Source organism: Myotis lucifugus, unplaced genomic scaffold, assembly GCF_000147115.1.
Source record: "Myotis lucifugus unplaced genomic scaffold, Myoluc2.0 scaffold_37, whole genome shotgun sequence".
Taxonomy (NCBI): domain Eukaryota; kingdom Metazoa; phylum Chordata; class Mammalia; order Chiroptera; family Vespertilionidae; genus Myotis; species Myotis lucifugus.
Window position 1 is genome coordinate 2,342,131 of NW_005871085.1, and position 18,012 is coordinate 2,360,142.

General features: G+C 42.6%; 1 pseudogene across 1 annotated transcript; it reads right to left on the bottom strand.

Annotated features, from left to right (window-relative positions):
• Nucleotides 1-14,222: 14,222 nt before the first annotated feature.
• LOC102435507 lies at nt 14,223-15,032 on the bottom strand (annotated as a pseudogene). Its single transcript, XR_001347952.2, has one exon. The product of XR_001347952.2 is annotated as a serine/arginine-rich splicing factor 10 pseudogene (transcript).
• Nucleotides 15,033-18,012: the final 2,980 nt, after the last annotated feature.

Below are 18,012 nucleotides of genomic sequence, written 5' to 3' on the forward strand. Positions count from 1 at the left end.
GGCAATCCGGGCCGATCAGGGAGTGAGGGGGAGGCTGGCCTGGGTCAGTGCGCATCATAGCAACCAGTTGACTGATCTTTCGGTTATTTGGTCACTTAGGCTTTTATATCCTATCTAATAAAGAGGGAATATGCTAATTGACCCTCATGCCATTGCAAAGATGGTGGCACCCACAGCCAATAAGGAGGGAATATGTTAATTGACTGCCCCACCTTCAAAGATGGCAGCGCCCACAGCCACAAGATGGCCGGCAGGGGAGGGCAATTGGGGGTGACTGGGCTGGCAGGGGAGGGGAGTTGGGGGCAATTGGGCCGGTAGGGGAGCAGTTAGGTGTCGATCAGGCTGGCAGGCAGAAGCAGTTAGGGGCAATCAGGCAGGCGGTTGGGAGCCAGCAGTCCCATATTGTGAGAGGGATGTCCGACAGTTGGATATCCCCCAAGGGGTCCCAGATTGGAGGGGGTGCAGGCTGGGCCGAGGGACACCCCCTCCCCAGTGCACAAATTTCGTGCACCGGGCCTCTAGTATATAGATAACAGATAATGTTACTGCCCCACCCAGATCCCCCTTTCCTCTCACTGTGTGTGGTCCCCAACTTTGTATTCTTTGGCTTTCAATATATAGTCCCCATGGCTTTTGGGGGGGGCGTGGCTGTCCTCAGCCTACTGGAGCCCCCATTTGGAGGCAGAAAAATAGCTCTTTAAAATTCATAAGCATCTATTGATACACCAAAGCTGAGTCTTGAGCCCCCAGATTACTCATGGTCTCAAAGACCCAGACCTCCACAAACTAGTACTTACATGCACTGTGAAATCACTGCAGTGGTCTGTGCCCACGGCTCTACCAATAATCACTTCTGCCTGGGAGAGTCCAGGAAGGCTTCATGGAAGAGGACACATTTGACTTTAAAGAAAGAGTAATTTTCTTGCAGTGAAAAAGTGGCAATAGCATGTGGGAAGGCAAAAAGCCCATGGCCTGTCTGTGTGAATAAAACAAAGGGTTCCTGAGGAGAGCAGCAGACAACTGAGGGACAAGTGTACAGGGTGGGGCAAAAGTAGGTTTACAGTTTTGAATAGGCTAAACACAGTTTATTCTTGTATCATTATTAATTATTGTATTATTTTCCATATAAACAACTATAAACCTACTTTTCCCATTACCTATATGTGTGTGTGGTGGCGGAAAGGGCAGACAGCAAAGGACCTTAAATGTTTAGCTTTATCCAGAAGGCAATGGAGAGCCATGGATGGGGGTTAACTTGGGGGATGGACAAAGGGGAGTATGGTCAGAGCTGGGTTTTAGCAAGTTACCTCTGACAGTGACATTGACAAGGTCAAGAAGGAAAAACCCAGGCCTCTTGTCACCTATCACTCACAGCAGCATGTGCAGACCTGAGCTGTTGTCACCAGAGGGCGCTATGACCTAGGACAAGGGCCTCCTGCCTTGCCTGACCTCTTCCTGAGCACCTCACCTCCTGCGATCAACACCAGACACACTTCCAGCCAGGTCAGCACCACTGTCTGGCTGTTAGCACACAAGGCCCTGGGATATCTTTTGTATTGACTCTTGTTATTTGACTTTCCATGTAATAATAACTGACACTGAGGTAGGGACAGTGGAAAACAAGCAGATCAGCTCCTTGATGTTTGAGAACACTTGGTCTAAACCAGAGGTTCTTAAAATGCGACCCGTGGGGCCAGCAGTATCAGTCAGTATCAGAAACTACTGTGAACATGCGAGCAATGCAGATTCTTGGCACCCAATCCAGACTGACTGAGTCAGACGCTCTGGATCCAGGTGGGGACCAGCAACCTCTGTTTTAACAAGCCCTTGGTTTGATTCTGATGAATGGCCAAGGTTGAGAATCACTGGTCTAAGAAAGAACTGCACAATGCAGTGAGCGCCCTCAAAGGAGTGGGCCCAGTGTGCTGCAGAAGGGCCCCAACTCACACAAGCAAGGACCACGTGGGGGAGGTGTCATAGGAGTCAGTCATATAGTGGGTGTTGGGAGTGGAGAAAGGCATTCCAAACTGAGAGAACAATGATGTCAAGGTCCTGAGAGGGAGAGTTTAGTCTCTTATTAGATTCTAGCTGGAAGGGAGCTTACACAAAGGGGCTTAATCTTTGTCCCATTATGTACATTCCTGATTTCTCTCCAAGGGGTCTCATGTTTTGAAAGATGTTGCCTTCGAAAAAGCTGTCCTAAATAATTCATTCATTTCCTACTATTTATTAATCAATATCTATAGGTACAGAGATTCTGACTAGCACGAGATGTCCAGACTTCCCACCCTGAATTAATAATGATAGTAACTACTATTTGCCAAGGGCTGACTTTGGGCCAGGCTGGGTGCCAAGCATTTCATGTGTGCTAGCTCATACAGTCTCTACCATCGGCCTCTGATTGGGGTACTGTTATTACCCCCATTTCACTAAAGAGGAAACCAATGATCCAGAGAGGCTAGTCACTTGGCCAAAGACCCAACCAGGTGTGATCTAACCTAGGCCAGCCCTCCTGCAAACAGGCTTGATCCCAATGCTTTCCTGTTTCCAGCCCCCAAAAAAGATCCCTGGCCTGTCAGCACATACAGTCTTATTCTGAGCAAATGCACAACTCCTGCTATACGTTTAGAAGTACCAAAATAACTCATGGTACCCATTTCTGTCTTGGGAGTTCCCCGGGTTCTGGGACTCCAGGTCAGAGCCCCTGAGCTAGTTCAACCCTCTCTCTGTCTATATAAGAATATGGAAGCCCCAGGAGGGGCAGCTGTCCAGGACCCCCTCAAGCATCCCCTGGTATCATGAAACTAGAAAAGAAGTCACTGGTTCTTGGGTCAGCATCCCCTTCTCCACCTTCCCCCCTCTCACTGCTGCCCTCCCTTGCTTCCATCCCGCTCAAGCGTCTGCTCTGTGCCAGGCCCTGGGCATTGGGGAGACAAAGACAAATAGGCACTTCCTGCCAGCCTTTCCATTTCCCACGGGCTATAACATGTTGCTTCCACACGCTTTTATTGAGCTATCTCCACCACAAGGCAGTTTTCACGCTGATGTCATCAGCAGCAACAACAATTATATCCTCACCCACTGGCTTTGCAGGATAGAATACAGTAGAGCCTGTCCCACCTCCCACTCCACCTCTACCCACCTCCCTGCCCTCTGTTCCTAAGATGGACAAGCTCCATGCCCCATTAGCCCTACCCGAGGTGCTTAGAGGGTGCTGGCTGACTCCTCCCTTTCTTGAAAGACAGTGTGTGGTAAACAGACTTGCTGTATCTGCCCTTCCTCCCTCTGCCCTCCCGCCATGGCTTACTTCGAATCTCTTTTCTCACTTCCTCGTGCCAGTTTTATAGCCAGGCTTCACCATCTGCCTGGTGGGCGAGTGCTCTTAGTCTGTGTTTGTGTTAATAAATTAGGTTAAGTAACATTTTCTCTGTTGGCTCCTAGGGATACAGACAACAGTTAGACCTGATGTCTGCTCCGGGGAGCTCGCAGTCTGTTTCTGGAAGAAAGGCTGCTATTACCACGCTGTGAAAGGGCAACCGAACAAGGTAGCTTAATTGCTAAGGGTTCGCCCAGACTGCACTTGGGGCATACGCCTCAGCAAACACAAGTGGCCTCTCGCTCTCTCAGGAAACAGGGCTGCCCTTGCAAACTGGAGCTCCAAGAGGAAGCCGGGTTCATGGTGGGAAGACTGTGACAGGCAGGAGAGGGAAACGCGATCCGCAGAAACCCTGTGTCAGTGGCTGTCTGTCTTCAGAGGCAGACTTCAGCAACCAGCCCACAAACACAAAAAGGCAGTGACAGTGTTCTTAATAAAAGTGATTTTTAAAATTGCCACAAAAGTCATATGGGCTCATAGAAAACATTTTAAGTGAGAGGGAAATAAAATGTGCATTTCAACCTTTGTCTCAATCTAAATCACTGTTAACACTAACACTTTGGTGTATAAATTTCCACTATATTTAATCACATATAATCATGTGTGTGTGTGTGTTTTATATACAAATACATATGGAGGGTGTGAAAGATCATTTTAAAATATAAATAAAAATATAACATTTAAATATATGTTACATCTATATAATAATGTTATAGGTATAGATAATATATATGCTATTCAAAATAGAGCACTGAATTGTGGGCATCTTCCCATGTTGGCAAGTATGGATAGATCTGTCTCATTCTTTATTAGCTGTATACTATGGACACACCATGAATTCCTTAATCTTCTGCTGATACACATGCATTTCTAGTCTTTTGTTACTACAAACAATGCTGCAAAGAATTTCCTGTATATTTATCTTTGCTCATTCTTGCCAGTGTTTCTATAAAATAAATTCTCAAAGGTGGAATTGATTACATCAAAGGACACACAAATATAAAGTCTTGGTAGAAATTGATAAACTTCTTTCCCAAAGTAATGTACCCAATTTGCATTTGCCCAGTGACAGAAAGCCTATGGACACTCCACCCCAAAACCTTTATTTATTTATTTATTTATTATTTATTTTTTTCAAAACCTTTTTTTTAAATGTTTTTTTTTTCATTATCATTATTATTATTATTATTATTATTACTACTACTACTAGAGGCCTGGTGCACAAAATTCGTGCACAGGTAGGTCCCTAGGCCTGGCCAGCGATCAGGGCCGATCAGGGCCTTCCAGCTGCTGGCCAGGGCCTTCCTTCATTCCACACCACTGCCTGGTGGTCAGCACACATCATAGCAAGCGATCAAACTTCCAGTCTCCCAGTGGAACTCCTGAGGGAACACTTTGCATGTTAGCCTTTTATATATATAGATTTTTGTTGTTGTTAATTCTCACCTGAGGATATTTTTTCATTGATTTTTAGGGAGAGTGGAAGAGAGAGGGAAAGACAGAGAGAGAAACATCAATGTAAGAGAAACACATCAATTGGTTGCCTCCTGCACGAGCCCTCACCAGGGCCTGGGCTGGGGAGGACCTTGCAACCAAGTACGTGCCCTTGACCAGAATTGAACCCGGGACCCTTTGGTCTGCAGGCCAATGATCTATCCGCTGAGCCAAACCGGCTAGGGCCCAAAATCTGATACATGAAAAATATTACCACCTTGTTCTTTTCATTAGGATCTGTTTTTCTGTGGAGTCAAGCATCTATCTCCTCGCATGTTTATTGGCCATTTGAATGTCATCCTCTGTAAAATGTATATTCCCATGTTATTTGCATATTTTTCCTACTCATATTTTTCTTTCTTACCTTTCTCCCTTTGTCTTTTTTTTTTTTTAAAAGTTGATTTGTGTGAGTTCTTTGCATATCAGTTTCTTAGCCCTCATTTGTCATATGGAAAGGAACTCAATATTTTCTTCAGTTTTGTGTTTGACATTTGCTTTATGTGTATGGTTATTTTTTCCCTATAGAAGTTTTAAAATATGTATGTAGTCAGATCTGTTCATTTTTTCCTTGATAACTTCTGGGATTTGTGTCATGTTTTAAAAATATTTTTCTCCACTCCATGATTATGGAAACAAATATTCTCTGATATTTTCTTCTGGTATTTTTATGTTTTTTAAAAATCTATACATATTTGATCCATCTGGAATTTATTTTCATGAGTAGTATGCAATGAGTTAGGGACACAGCTAGATTCTTTTTCCACAGGGCCCATCAATTCTCCTAATATGTCTTTTCCCCTCACATATGTGAAATGCTACCCTTATTATACACCAAATTTCCTTATATCCTTAGGTCTATTTGTGGATTTTATTTTACTCCATTTATCCCTTTATCAGTTTTTGAGCCAGTTATACACTTTAATTATTGTAACTTTTAATACACTAATAACTTTTTCAAACCTTTCTCTCTGCAAGACTTTACCAAATTTGTCAGTAAACGACACACTTTTTATCTGGCTTTAAGTCTTTAGAATGTGGTCAAACTGTCAACTCAATGTGACTCTTCATCTCTCTGAACATGTGCATTTTCTTATTCAACAAATATTTACTGAGCACCCACTCCATGCTAGAGACAGTGGGAACAATACGGACGGGTTTTAGCGATTAATCCTCAAGGCCACTGCAGCTCCACAATTCCTGAGTTCCAAGGGCAGTTCACTGTCAGTCAGGGACTCTCCTAGAACCCATGCCCAGACCTGGTTGCTTTCAGATGCCCCTGAGCCATGGTTCAGTCAAGGCTAGTGGTAACAGGGCCAAAAGAAGTTGGATTTTAAATAAACCTGGCTTCCTCTCCAACATTGTTGAGGGACCCTTATCCAAGCCACTCAGTTCCCATCAGATAAGAAAGAGCCAAAGCAGATGGGGTCATTGGGAACTATGGTATGCCATGAGCTTTCGGAAATTGATTTTTTTTTTTTAAGAGAGAGGACAAAAATATATTTTTAAAAAACTGAGACTAACTTATCTAGAAATTATCTTTGAATCCTGGCAATGGAGAAGGCAGCATGGGGTCAATCTAGTTGTGTGACCTTGAGCATGTCAGTTAACTTCTCTGGACTCCATCTCATGAACACTCAAGGTCAACAAACAGGCAGTGTGCTGAGATATTTTCTCATATTTAGTTTTACCTGATCCTCAGATCACCTTTATTAGGTAGCGTCATAGAACCCTTGGTTTATACACAGAAACCCAAGATTCAAAAGGGAAATTGATATGCCTAAAGCCACTCATTTAGAAAGAGCAGAGCTAGTGCCCTGCTGTGTACCAGGTACTTCTAAGAAGAGCAAGGAGGAGGGACTTGCCCCACCAGAAACGAGGACTCACTATGAAGCTGCCCTATAAAGACAGTGTCATATTGACCTCGGGACAAACAAATTGACCCAGGAGAAGGAATAGCGACACCCAGAGGTAGACCCACACATGCACATAGCAAAGGTGGTATATCATGGTGAAGAAAGAAAAGATGTCCAAGTAATAGAGCTGGGAAAAATTACTTCACAACATATACAAAGATCAGCTCTATATGAATTATGGACTTAAATTTCAAAAATAAAACATTAAAATGCTTAGTAGAAAATATAGGTAAATATCGTTTGGGGGTTGGAATAGAGAAAGATTTCTTAAATAAGGCCCCAAAGACATCTATAGATATAAAAGTCTAAGCAACTGTTCCGACCAAACGACTGGAACGACCAGTCATCTAGTCACTATGATGTGCACTGACCACCAGGGGCAGACGCTCAATGCAGGAGCTGCTCCCTGGTGATCAGTGTGCTCCCACAGCCAACCTCTCACGGACCCTAGCCCTGGCCAGCCGGCCCCCCAATAGGCCTCGACCGCCAGCCAGGCTGAGGGACCCCACCCATGCACAAATTTGTGCACCGGGCCTCTAGTCTATATATATAAAAGCCTAAGCAACCATTACGACCATAACGACCATTTGACCAGTCACTATGACATGCACTGATCACCAGGGGGCAGATGCTCAACACAGGAGCTGCCCCCTGGTGGTCAGTGTGCTCCCATAGCCAACCTCCTGTGGCCCCTCCCCCTTGCCAGCCATCCCACATTCCCCACCCCCCCCCCCCACCCCATAGACCTCGATCGCCGGCCAGGCTGAGGGATCCCATCTATGCATGAATTCGTGCACTGGGCCTCTAGTTTACTATAAAATTAAAGGTTGATAAACTTGACTGTATTATAATTAAGAACTTATGTTCAACAAAATAACACCTTAAAGAAAGTAAAAAGACAAACAATGAAGTAGGAGGGGAAAAAAATCTCAATACACATAAGCAATGAAGAATTAATATGAAGAATGTAGGCCCCAGCTGGGTAGCTCAGTTGGTTAGAGCATTGTCATGATATACCAAAGTTGCAGGTTTGATCTCTGGTCAGGGCACATACAAGAATCAACCAATTAATGTATAAATAAGTGGAACAACAAATTGATGTTTCTCTCTCTGTGTGTGTCTGTTTCCTTCCCCCACTCTTCCTGTCTTTCTCTAAAATCAATAAATAAAAATTTAAGAGAGTATATAAAGAATGTCTATAAATCAGTAAGAAAGAAAGCTTTTGAAAATGAAAGAAAAGTGGACAAAAAATATAAGCACAATATTTTAGAGAGGAAGAAACACATACAGCTGATAAGTGTGAAGATATGTAAAACATTGTCAGTGATCAGGAGAATTTTAGTGTCTATGTTCATCAAGAATATTGGCTATAATTTTTTTTCTTTGTAGTATCTTCATCTGGTTTTGGAATTATGATAATGTTGGCCTTGTAAAATGAGCATGGGAGTCTTCCCTCCTCTTGAATTTTTTGGAATAGTTTGAGAAGGTTAGGTGTTAGTTCTTTGAATGTTTGATAAAATTCACCTGCGAAGCTATCGGCTGTAGGACTTTTGTTTGTTGGGAGTTTTTGGATTACTGCTTTAATTCCATTAGTTGTAATTGGTCTATACAGGTTTTCTGATTCTTCCTGAGTTAGTTTTGGAAGATTGTATGTTTCTAGAGATTTATCCATTTTGTCCAGATTGTCCAATTTGTTGGCATATAGTTTGCAATATTTTTTATACAGTCTTTTGTATTTCTGTGGTGCCAGTTGTTACTTCTCTTTCATTTCTGATTTTATTTATTTGTGACCTGTCTCTTTTTTCTTGATGAGTCTGGTTAAAGGTTTGTCAGTCTTGTTTACCTTTTCAAAGAACCAGCTCTTGGTTTTATTGATCTTTTGTATTGTTTTTTTAGACTCTATTTCATTTATTTCTGCTCTGATCTTTATTATTTCCTTTCTTCTACTCACTTTGGGCTTTGTTTTTTGTTCTTTTTTCCAGTTCCTTTAAGAGTAAAATCAGATTGTTTATTTGAGATTTTTCTTGTTTCTAGAGATAGGTCTGTAATGCTATGAATTTTCCTCTTATAATTGCTTTCACTGTGTCCTATAGGTTTTGGGTTGTTGTGTTCTCATTTACATTTGTTTCAAGATATCTTTGATTTTTTCCTTAATCTCATTGTTAACCCATTCATTGTTTAATAACATGTTATTTAGCTTCCACTTTTTTCCCAGTTTTTTTCTTGTGATTGATTTATAGTTTGATACCATTACTAGTGGCCCAGTGCACAAAATTCATGCACAGCAGGGGGGAGGTGTCCCTCAGCCCAGCCTGCACCCTCTCCAATCTGGGATCCCTCGGGGTATGTCCGACTGTCCACAGGGATCGGGCCTAAACCGGCAGTTGGACAGCCCTCTCGCAATCCGGGACCACTGGCTCCTAACCACTCACCTGCCTGCCTGCCTGATCGCCCCTACACTCTGCCTGCTGGCCTGCCTCCCCCCAACTGCCCCCCTCCCCGCCGGCCTGATCACTCCCAACTGCCCCCTCTGCCCCCGCCGGCCTGATCACCCCTAACCACCTCTGCCTTGACCCTGCCACCATGGCTTTGTCCAGAAGGATGTCCGGAAGGTCTTCTGGTCTAATTAGCATATTACCCTTTTATTAGGATAGATGGTCAGAGAAGATGCTTGATATGACTTCAATCTTCTTAAATTTATTGAGACTTGTTTTGTGTCCTAACATGTGGTATATCTGAGAAAATGTTCTATGTGCACTTGAAAAGAATGTCTATTTTGCTGCTTTGAGGTGAAATGCTCTGAAGATATCAATTAAATCCATCTGGTCTAGTGTGTCATTTAAGGCCATTATTTCCTTGTTAATTTTCTGTTTGGAAGATCTATCCATTTGATGTCAATGGGATGTTAAAATCCCCTACTATGACTGTATTACTGTCAGTCTCTCCCTTTATGTCCATCAAAATTTGCTTTATGTATTTAGGTGCTCCTATGTTGGGTACATAAATGCTTACGGGTTATATCCTCTTGTTGGAATGATCCCCTTATCATTATGTAGTGTTCTTCTTTGTCTCTTCTTATACTAGTAGCCTTTGTCTTAAAAATCTATTTTGTCAGTTATAAGTATTGCTATTCCAGTTTTTTTCATTTCCGTTTGCATGAAATATCTTTTTGCATCCCTTTACCTTTAGTCTGTGTGTCTTTTGTACTGAGATGGGTCTCTTGTATAAAGAATATATATAGGCCCATGTGCAGTATCTATTCAGCTACTCTATGTCTTTTTATTGGAGCATTTAAGCCATTTACTAGTACATCTAAAGTGACTATTGATAGGTACATGTTTATTGCCATTTTATTCCTTATACTATGTCCCTCTGGTGCTGTTTTTTTTTCTTCTTCTTCTTAAAGAAAACCCTTTAACATTTATTGAAATAGTGGTTTCAACAAACTCTTTTAGCTTTTTCTTGTCTGGGAAGCTCTTTATTTAAGAGAATTTTTTTTGCCTAGGGCATATAGAAAAGGTTCTTAGAGGAGATGCTTTTTGATGACTTTCTGAGAACAGATAGTTCATGGGCAGGGGAAAAGGAAGCAGGGAGGTGGACACTGGGAGGGAGGGTGGGAGCTGGCAGCCTGGCAGGGATATCCAAAGTGCCAGGGTGGGAGAGGGAGGGTAGGCGTCTGTGCACAGATCTGAGAAAGCCCAGAGGAGGGGCTCACTCCACCAGACCAAGGAGAGGTCTCCTGTCGGGGCCTCTGGGTGAGTAAACATGTGCTGGGAGGAAGGGCTTTATGGGAAGTAATACTAACCTACCCAGAGCAGGCAGGCAGGAAATTGCCGAGGGTGTTCAGGAAACAAAAGCATGTTCTGTGGGAGGCTAATAGGGCTCCACAGTCTAACTCACTTGGAAAATTCTGGATTGAACAAGGTGAAACAGATTTCTTTCCTGCAGGCGTTCTCAGAACCCTGAATATGTTAAAGTGCATTGGTCTGCAAGACAAGGTTATATGTGCAGCATTTCCAAAAAGGGCTGTAGACTCGTTTATTAACTTGACAGCACATTAGTTATGAAGAGGTGGCAGAAAAGCAGGCGGGTGAAATGGCTTAGGGTGCCTTAGATGCCAATGGAGAAGTAAGAGATTTTTAAGCCGGGTGGTGACCCAACCGCAGATGAGGGGTAGGAGGTTGCTTCCTATGTCCATGTGGGGAATGAATATGAAGAAAGGGGGACACTGACATTTATTGTAGACTTACCCTGCTCCAGCCACCGTGCTAGCACTTTGTATATACATGTGCATTTCATCTTACAACCCTACAGAGCCAGGTGCAGGACCTAAACCCTGGAGCTCTCTACCACCAACCCGCTGGGTGACTGGCCAGCTCAGGCCCCCTCTGGGCCTTGGCTACCTCATGTCTCTACAAAACAACTGCTGTTGTTCCTCCCAGCTCTGAATTTTTATCCACACAGGTGCTGCCTTATAGAGTCCTGCATCTGGTCCTCCGTTATGGAATTTTAGAACTGATTATCATAGCTGACAGACCAGCCTCATCATTCCACCCTTACACCAAGTCGGCAATGCATTCAGTCAACAAGGATTTACCACCCGCCCACCCTTTGCCAGGCGCTGTCCTGACAGCTGCCATCTGTTGTCTGGGAGGCAGAAACTTCTATAGTCCCCATTTTTCCAATACGGAGCCTTGTCCCGCATCTCGCCAGGTTCAGATTTGGATCAGGACCATCTACACCAACAGCCCAGCTCCTGCCCACTCTGTTTTGCTGCCACCCATGTAAGCCCACAGGCTCAGGGCTGGAGCCCAGGCCTCCAGAGCAGGATGGTGAGAGGGCAAGTGTGTGTGTGTGGGGGGGGGGCGGGGGGGGGATGGGGGGATGGGGACAATGATGCTAGTCAGACATGGCTATAGTTCTTGGTCCTGCCACCTACTAGCTGTGTTACACGGTACGGATCATTTCGCCGCCTGAGCCTCAGTTCTCTCATCTATAAAATAGCTCTAATGACTAGCATTTACTGAGCATGTAATAAGTTCCTCTAAAAAATCTTCCTGAGTGTGTTACAGACCACAGCCGTTATGGACCAGAGCCATGATTTGATCCCACGCTGTCTGGCTTCATGGCCCATGCTATTAACCACTCCACTATCTGGTTCAGGAGGTTCAGTACAAACCTGTGTATTAGATGGTGAGATATCAGGGGTCAAGAACCATATCTTCTGCAGGATCCAGGAGCCAGCTCAGGCCTAGCCCTGAGTGAGTTTCAGTAAATTCATTCACTCATTCTTTCACTAACTTGCTTCATTCATTCAATTAGTATCTATTGAGCACCTGTTCTAGGAGCTGGAGACAGCAATGAAGAAGGTAGAAAAGACCCCCATTCCTGCTGGGGTCCGACCCCAGCAGGTCCAGGGGTCCCCAAAGGTGTGGATGGAGTCGGCGAAGAAGGAATGACATGGAGACAGCGTTCAGTTGATCAGCAGCCTAGCCAGGACCTCTAGCCAGGATCTCCAGCCAAGTTCTGGTCAGGATCTCTAGCCAAGTTCTGTAGCCATGTTCTCTCGCTAGGTTCTCCAGCCAGGTTCTATGTCGGATCTCCAGTCAGGTTCTGTCGCCAGGTTCTAGTCAGGTTCTCTTGCCATGTTTTCTTGCTAGGTTCTGTCTCTAGGTTCTTTTTTTTTTTTTTTCCAGTTAATCATTATTTCCTTCATTTTTGTTTTTATTATAGCATGTTTGCTTCATTTACAGCAAGCAGAAAATAAACTGGGTCTTATTTTGATCCAAACATTGATGTTTTAAAGGTTGTACACAATATTAGTTAAAAAGAACATATAAAAATACCCTTTTAGAAGCTTCTATAAGAAAGAAAATACAGTTTAACCCCACAACTTTCCTCTTTGCTAGAACTGCAAACTACTGCTACAGTTTTAAATAGACTTTTTGTTGTTTAAACTATACATCCAGGAAAATCTAAAAAATTAAAGAAACGTGCATATAAATAAATGATTGCATAGCAGAACATGAACATTAACTGCAAAACAGTAAAGAAATGAGTTAGAAATACTATCAAATATACAAAGGTTCTAGAATCAACCCTTTAAACACATTCCACAAACAGTATTTAAAAACCACCTTTTGTTCTTTACAGGCAAGGCCTAGATTACTAAAAGCAAAATTGAAAAAAGCAATCCTCTAAAAGGAGTCGTTTTCCCACAATATTTCTTATAACCTGGCAAGCAAGCAATCTAAAAATGTTAAAGATGCTAGCTTTTATTCTGAAATGAGAGTGGACACCTCAAGTAACTTTTATTGTCCCTAAAACGATCTCTCAGAGAAATGCTAGAAATTATAAATGGTTAAGGGAATTTTTCCCTCATTTTTAGTCAGGTACTACATCAATAATCAAAGACTCAAAGATGTGACTTGTACTTAAAGTCAATTCTTTTTCATGGCACCACAGAATCACCTAGAATGGGAGTGTTGTCTTTCAATTTGCCTCACATTCAATAAACAGATGTGAAGAACAAGCCTCCTTCATAAAGAGGTAGGCAAATTTTGATACAAATGCACACACACCTAGTGCTATAAGCATCAAAATTCAGTTCTTTTACACTATGTACACAAACTTCCGGTGAAACAATTTACTTGCTTTTAACAGCAGCCAAAACTAAGCTATTATGGTCAACAATGTTCTTTCAAGTTTAGAGTAACTTAACTACATAAGAGCATCATTTCCACCTCAAATTTGTCATCATTGACCTGTTCAAATTTTAAGGTGAGTTTTTCTGATGTTTGTATATTTCAAATCTTCTTAGAAACCAGAAAAAAAGCAGTGAAGGCTCCATGTTTCAATAAAAAACTCAATCTCCCTGGAAATGCTACTTAACCCGTTGCATCATTCCCTAAGAAGGTGGGGTTAAGAAAAGAACTACTCCACACTGTGTCATAAATTAACTATTTTCACGGGCCTAGACATCTTAACAAGAGAAAAAGATCCACCCTGAACCTAAATGTGTCTGATCACTCAGTGTACTGTGGCTACAACTTCACTTTTGTATCATTCTATCTTATTAGCAAGCTATATTTCTAGGTTAACAAGTCTACCAAATATGGATATAAGAGTTTATTTTTAATAAGACAATGTTGCAAATTATGGTCAACCAACATCTTTTCACCAATACTTCAAGCATAAAAAATGAGAATCTTTACAAAAATATACAGAGACACCACAAATTGGTAGCTGCCCATAACATTAAACAAACTGGACTCTTAAGAGTGGCTTCTCAACAGCATATCACTTTAATTATAATCATTGCCTGGTACAGGGAAAACTGACAAATGTTTTGTAAGCATCATTGCAACATTGTATTCCTGATAATTTAAGTAAACCAAACTATGAGTAAATGAATGATACATGCCTAAAAATATCATGGTTTATACTATCAGTGGCCACTGGACTTGGGATCTAGATTTTGACCTAGACCTAGACTGTGATCTTGACTGAGATCTGGATCTAGGTGGTTCTTTTTTCCTTGGTTCCTTTTCATATCTTGAGCCAGACTTATAATGTGTTTTGGAATCTGTTTTAGAGGTGCCTCTAGTTTTGGTGTGAGATGCAGACCTAGAATGTGATTTAGCCTTCATTTCTTTCTTGGGCTGGGACTTGGACCGTGATCTTGAATTGGATTTAGATCTTGAAAAAGATCGATTTCGGTGTTTGAATCTATCATTGTCGGAATGGCTTCTGCTACGCCGTGGTCTTCCGGTCGGTCTACTGTTTCTAGGACTATAGGATCTTCTATAGTTGTAATCAAAGGACCGACTTCTTGATCTCCTTCTTTCATAACTTCGGCTTCTAGAACGCCTGTATCTGTCATAATCATCATAACGTGAAGAACTGTATACATTCCTCCCTTCCTTGGCTTTCATCTGATTTGGAGTCTTCCGATCTCCCTGTGCAAACTGTATTTCAATTTGGCGACCACAAATCCATTTTCGGTCCAAATTATGTAAAGCATCTTCGGCATCACGAACATCTTCAAATTGAACATAAGCAAATCCTCTTGGACGGCGAGTGTAGAAATCAAGTGGAACATACACATCAACTATAGGACCATAACGACCAAATTCACGTCGTAAATCTTCAGACCGGGTATCGTTGGCCACATTCCTTACGAACAGAGACGTGTTTGGGGGACGCAGGTAGCGGGACATGACGACTGCGGGACTCTCGGCAGGAGCACTAACGGGCTTCTGTCTCTAGGTTCTGTGTCTAGGTTCTGTCTTCTGTTGTCTTGTTACATCTGTATTTATACCAGTTGATTTTAATCCTATCAATTGCTATTCCAAAGATTAGGGCATTTCTTATCTCCATTCCAGGGAGTAAAGATTATGTAGCTTAAGCGTGATTGTTCGTAGTTAGTAGTTAAAGTGATTAACTACCCGCCTGGCACTTAGTTAAGGGGTTTTATTTCCTCCCTAACTTCAGGGAAAAATCCCTACCTGGGGAAACAACCTTTCTCGGAGAGGTGACCTTGGTTAAAACACATAGCACCAAGAAGGGGAGCAAACATATTAAGAACAGTATGCCATATACGCCAGGTCCCTTGAAACATATGCTGTGCAGATGTTTCTTCCCTGCAGCGACTGTGTCAAACAGCAAGGATGGACCGGCTCCCGGCACATTCCCATGGCAATTATATTCTAGTGGCCATCTAGGCACTAAATGTACAAACAAGAAAACTACCAGCCAGTAATTAGTGCAAAGTTAAAAGAGGATTTTATGCAGCGACTGGGTGGCTGCTTTTGATGGGTGGTGGGGAAAGAATTCTCTAAGGAGGTAATGTTTTAGCTAAGACTTGAATGATGAGAGGGAACTAACCATCTGAAAACCAGGGGGAACAGAGCATCCAGACAGAGGGAACAGCAAGTGCAAAGGCCCTGAGATGGGAACAAACTTGGCATATTTGGGGAGGAGAAGCCAAGTGTGGTTGGAGAACCAGTCAGTGAAGGGAGACAGTGAGACAGGGGACACATCCTGGAGGCTTCATGACCAGAAGAAGTTATTATTTTTTTATCATTTTTCAAGGATTGATGGGAAGCAGTTGGAAGGTTTTTAAAAAAAATTAATATATTCTTTTTAAATTTCTTTTTAAAATTGATTTCAGAGAGAGGGAGAAAGAGAGAAACATCGATGAGAGAGAAACATTAATCAGCTGCCTCCTGCATGCCCCACACTGGGGAGTGAGCCTGAAACCTGGCCATGTAGCCTGCCTGGGAATCGAACTGTGACCTCCTGGTTCACAGGTCAAGACTCAACCACTGAGCCATGCCGGCCGGGCTGGTAATCATCTCTTAACATGCATTTCTCTTTCACTGGACAGCGGGCTCTTCACTAGCTGGTCATGCTGTAGCAGAGGCCTCCCAGGCGCTGTCCTCCTTTCTTCCCCATTGGCTAGAATTTTTAGCTAGACTCATGGCCACCCAAAGAAATGACATGCCAGTCTCCCTGGCAGCTAGGAGTCACCAGGTGACAAAGTTCTGACCAGTGCCTAAGAATGGAGGTGGTGGGGGCAGCTTCCAGTCATACCTTTCCTGGGGAGGAGCGTGCCCTTCCCTCCCCGTCCTCATGCTGCTGGCCACACTGCGGACGGCAATGGTGGTGTGCCCTATCCGACAGCATGGGAAAAGGCAACTTCTCTAGGAACGGCAGAGCCACCAGACAGAAGGATCGGGGTTCCTGACACCCTGAAATTGCCACATCAACTCTGAACTGCTTACTCCCAGAATATTTGGAGAGGCAATAAGACCTCTTTTCTTTCCAAGCCTTCCTGCAGTCTAATATAATTCACACTAATTTCCATGCCGAACACAGTGACTGGCACTTCGTAAGTGTTCAATGAATTATGACTGAATTATTAAACCGATTACAAAAAGGGAAACCCTTAATTCCAGCATTTAACACGCTGACTGCATATCCCCCCTCAGTTCTTCTCTATGTGCACTGGATCCTTTAATAGAGGCATAATTAGAGTAGAAATGGAATTTTATATCCAGCCTTTCCCCTTTAATAGTAATTGCATAATAAATATCTTCTATGGCATATTAGCATTGTTTTAAATAGGTGTGTAATTTTCCACCAAAGAGAGCAACCATCATTTACTTAACCATGCTCTTACTGTTTGATATATATACATTTTTTATTTTTTGTAATTCCAGAGAATGCTGCAACATTATGACTAGTTTGTATTACTCCATATTTTTTAATAATTCCCTTGAAAATGGGATTGTTGTCTTTTTTTAATATCTTAGATCACCCTCCACCTTCACTAGCCACTCTTAAGCTTTATAACTTCTAATTAAATTCTGAGCCATGGTCATGGTGTGAATAACAATTACAACAGCGCCGAAACCGGTTTGGCTCAGTGGATAGAGCGTCGGCCTGCGGACTGAAAGGTCCCAGGTTCGATTCCGGTCAAGGGCATGTACCTGGGTTGCGGGCACATCCCCAGTAGGAGATGTGCAAGAGGCGGCTGATCGATGTTTCTCTCTCATCGATGTTTCTAACTCTCTATCTCTCTCCCTTCCTCTCTGTAAAAAATCAATAAAATATATTAAAAAAAAAACAATTACAACAGCAACAGGTGCCCATTACTGACCACTGATATGTAACTGTGCCATGGCACTTGTCAAGTATACGTATCTGCATATATATATATATATATATATATATATATATATATATTATATATATATATATATATATATATATATATATATATATATATATATATATAGCTTTATCCAGCCCTTGCTATATGCCATGCAAGGGGAGTGGGGAAAAGTGCCAATCCTAGAGTCAGACTGCATTCAAACCTCAGTCAGACTGCTTTCTAACAGTGAGAACTTGGACAGTAACTTAACCTGTCTGTGCCTTCGTTTCCTCATCAATAAAATGGGGGGTAATAACACTTTTCTCGTGGGGTTGATGTGACATGTAAATGAGATAACAGTAGCCCTGGCCAGTGTGCTCAGTGGTTAGAGCGCCAGCTGGCATACCAAAGGATTACAGGTTCGATTCTCGGTCAAGGACACATACCTGGGTTGCAGGTTCAATCCCTGACCAATTCATCTGTCACCCTCTTGTCAATATTTCTCTCTCTCTTCCCATTGCTCCCTTCCACTGTCTCTAAAAATCAATAGAAAAACTATCCTTAGGTGAGGA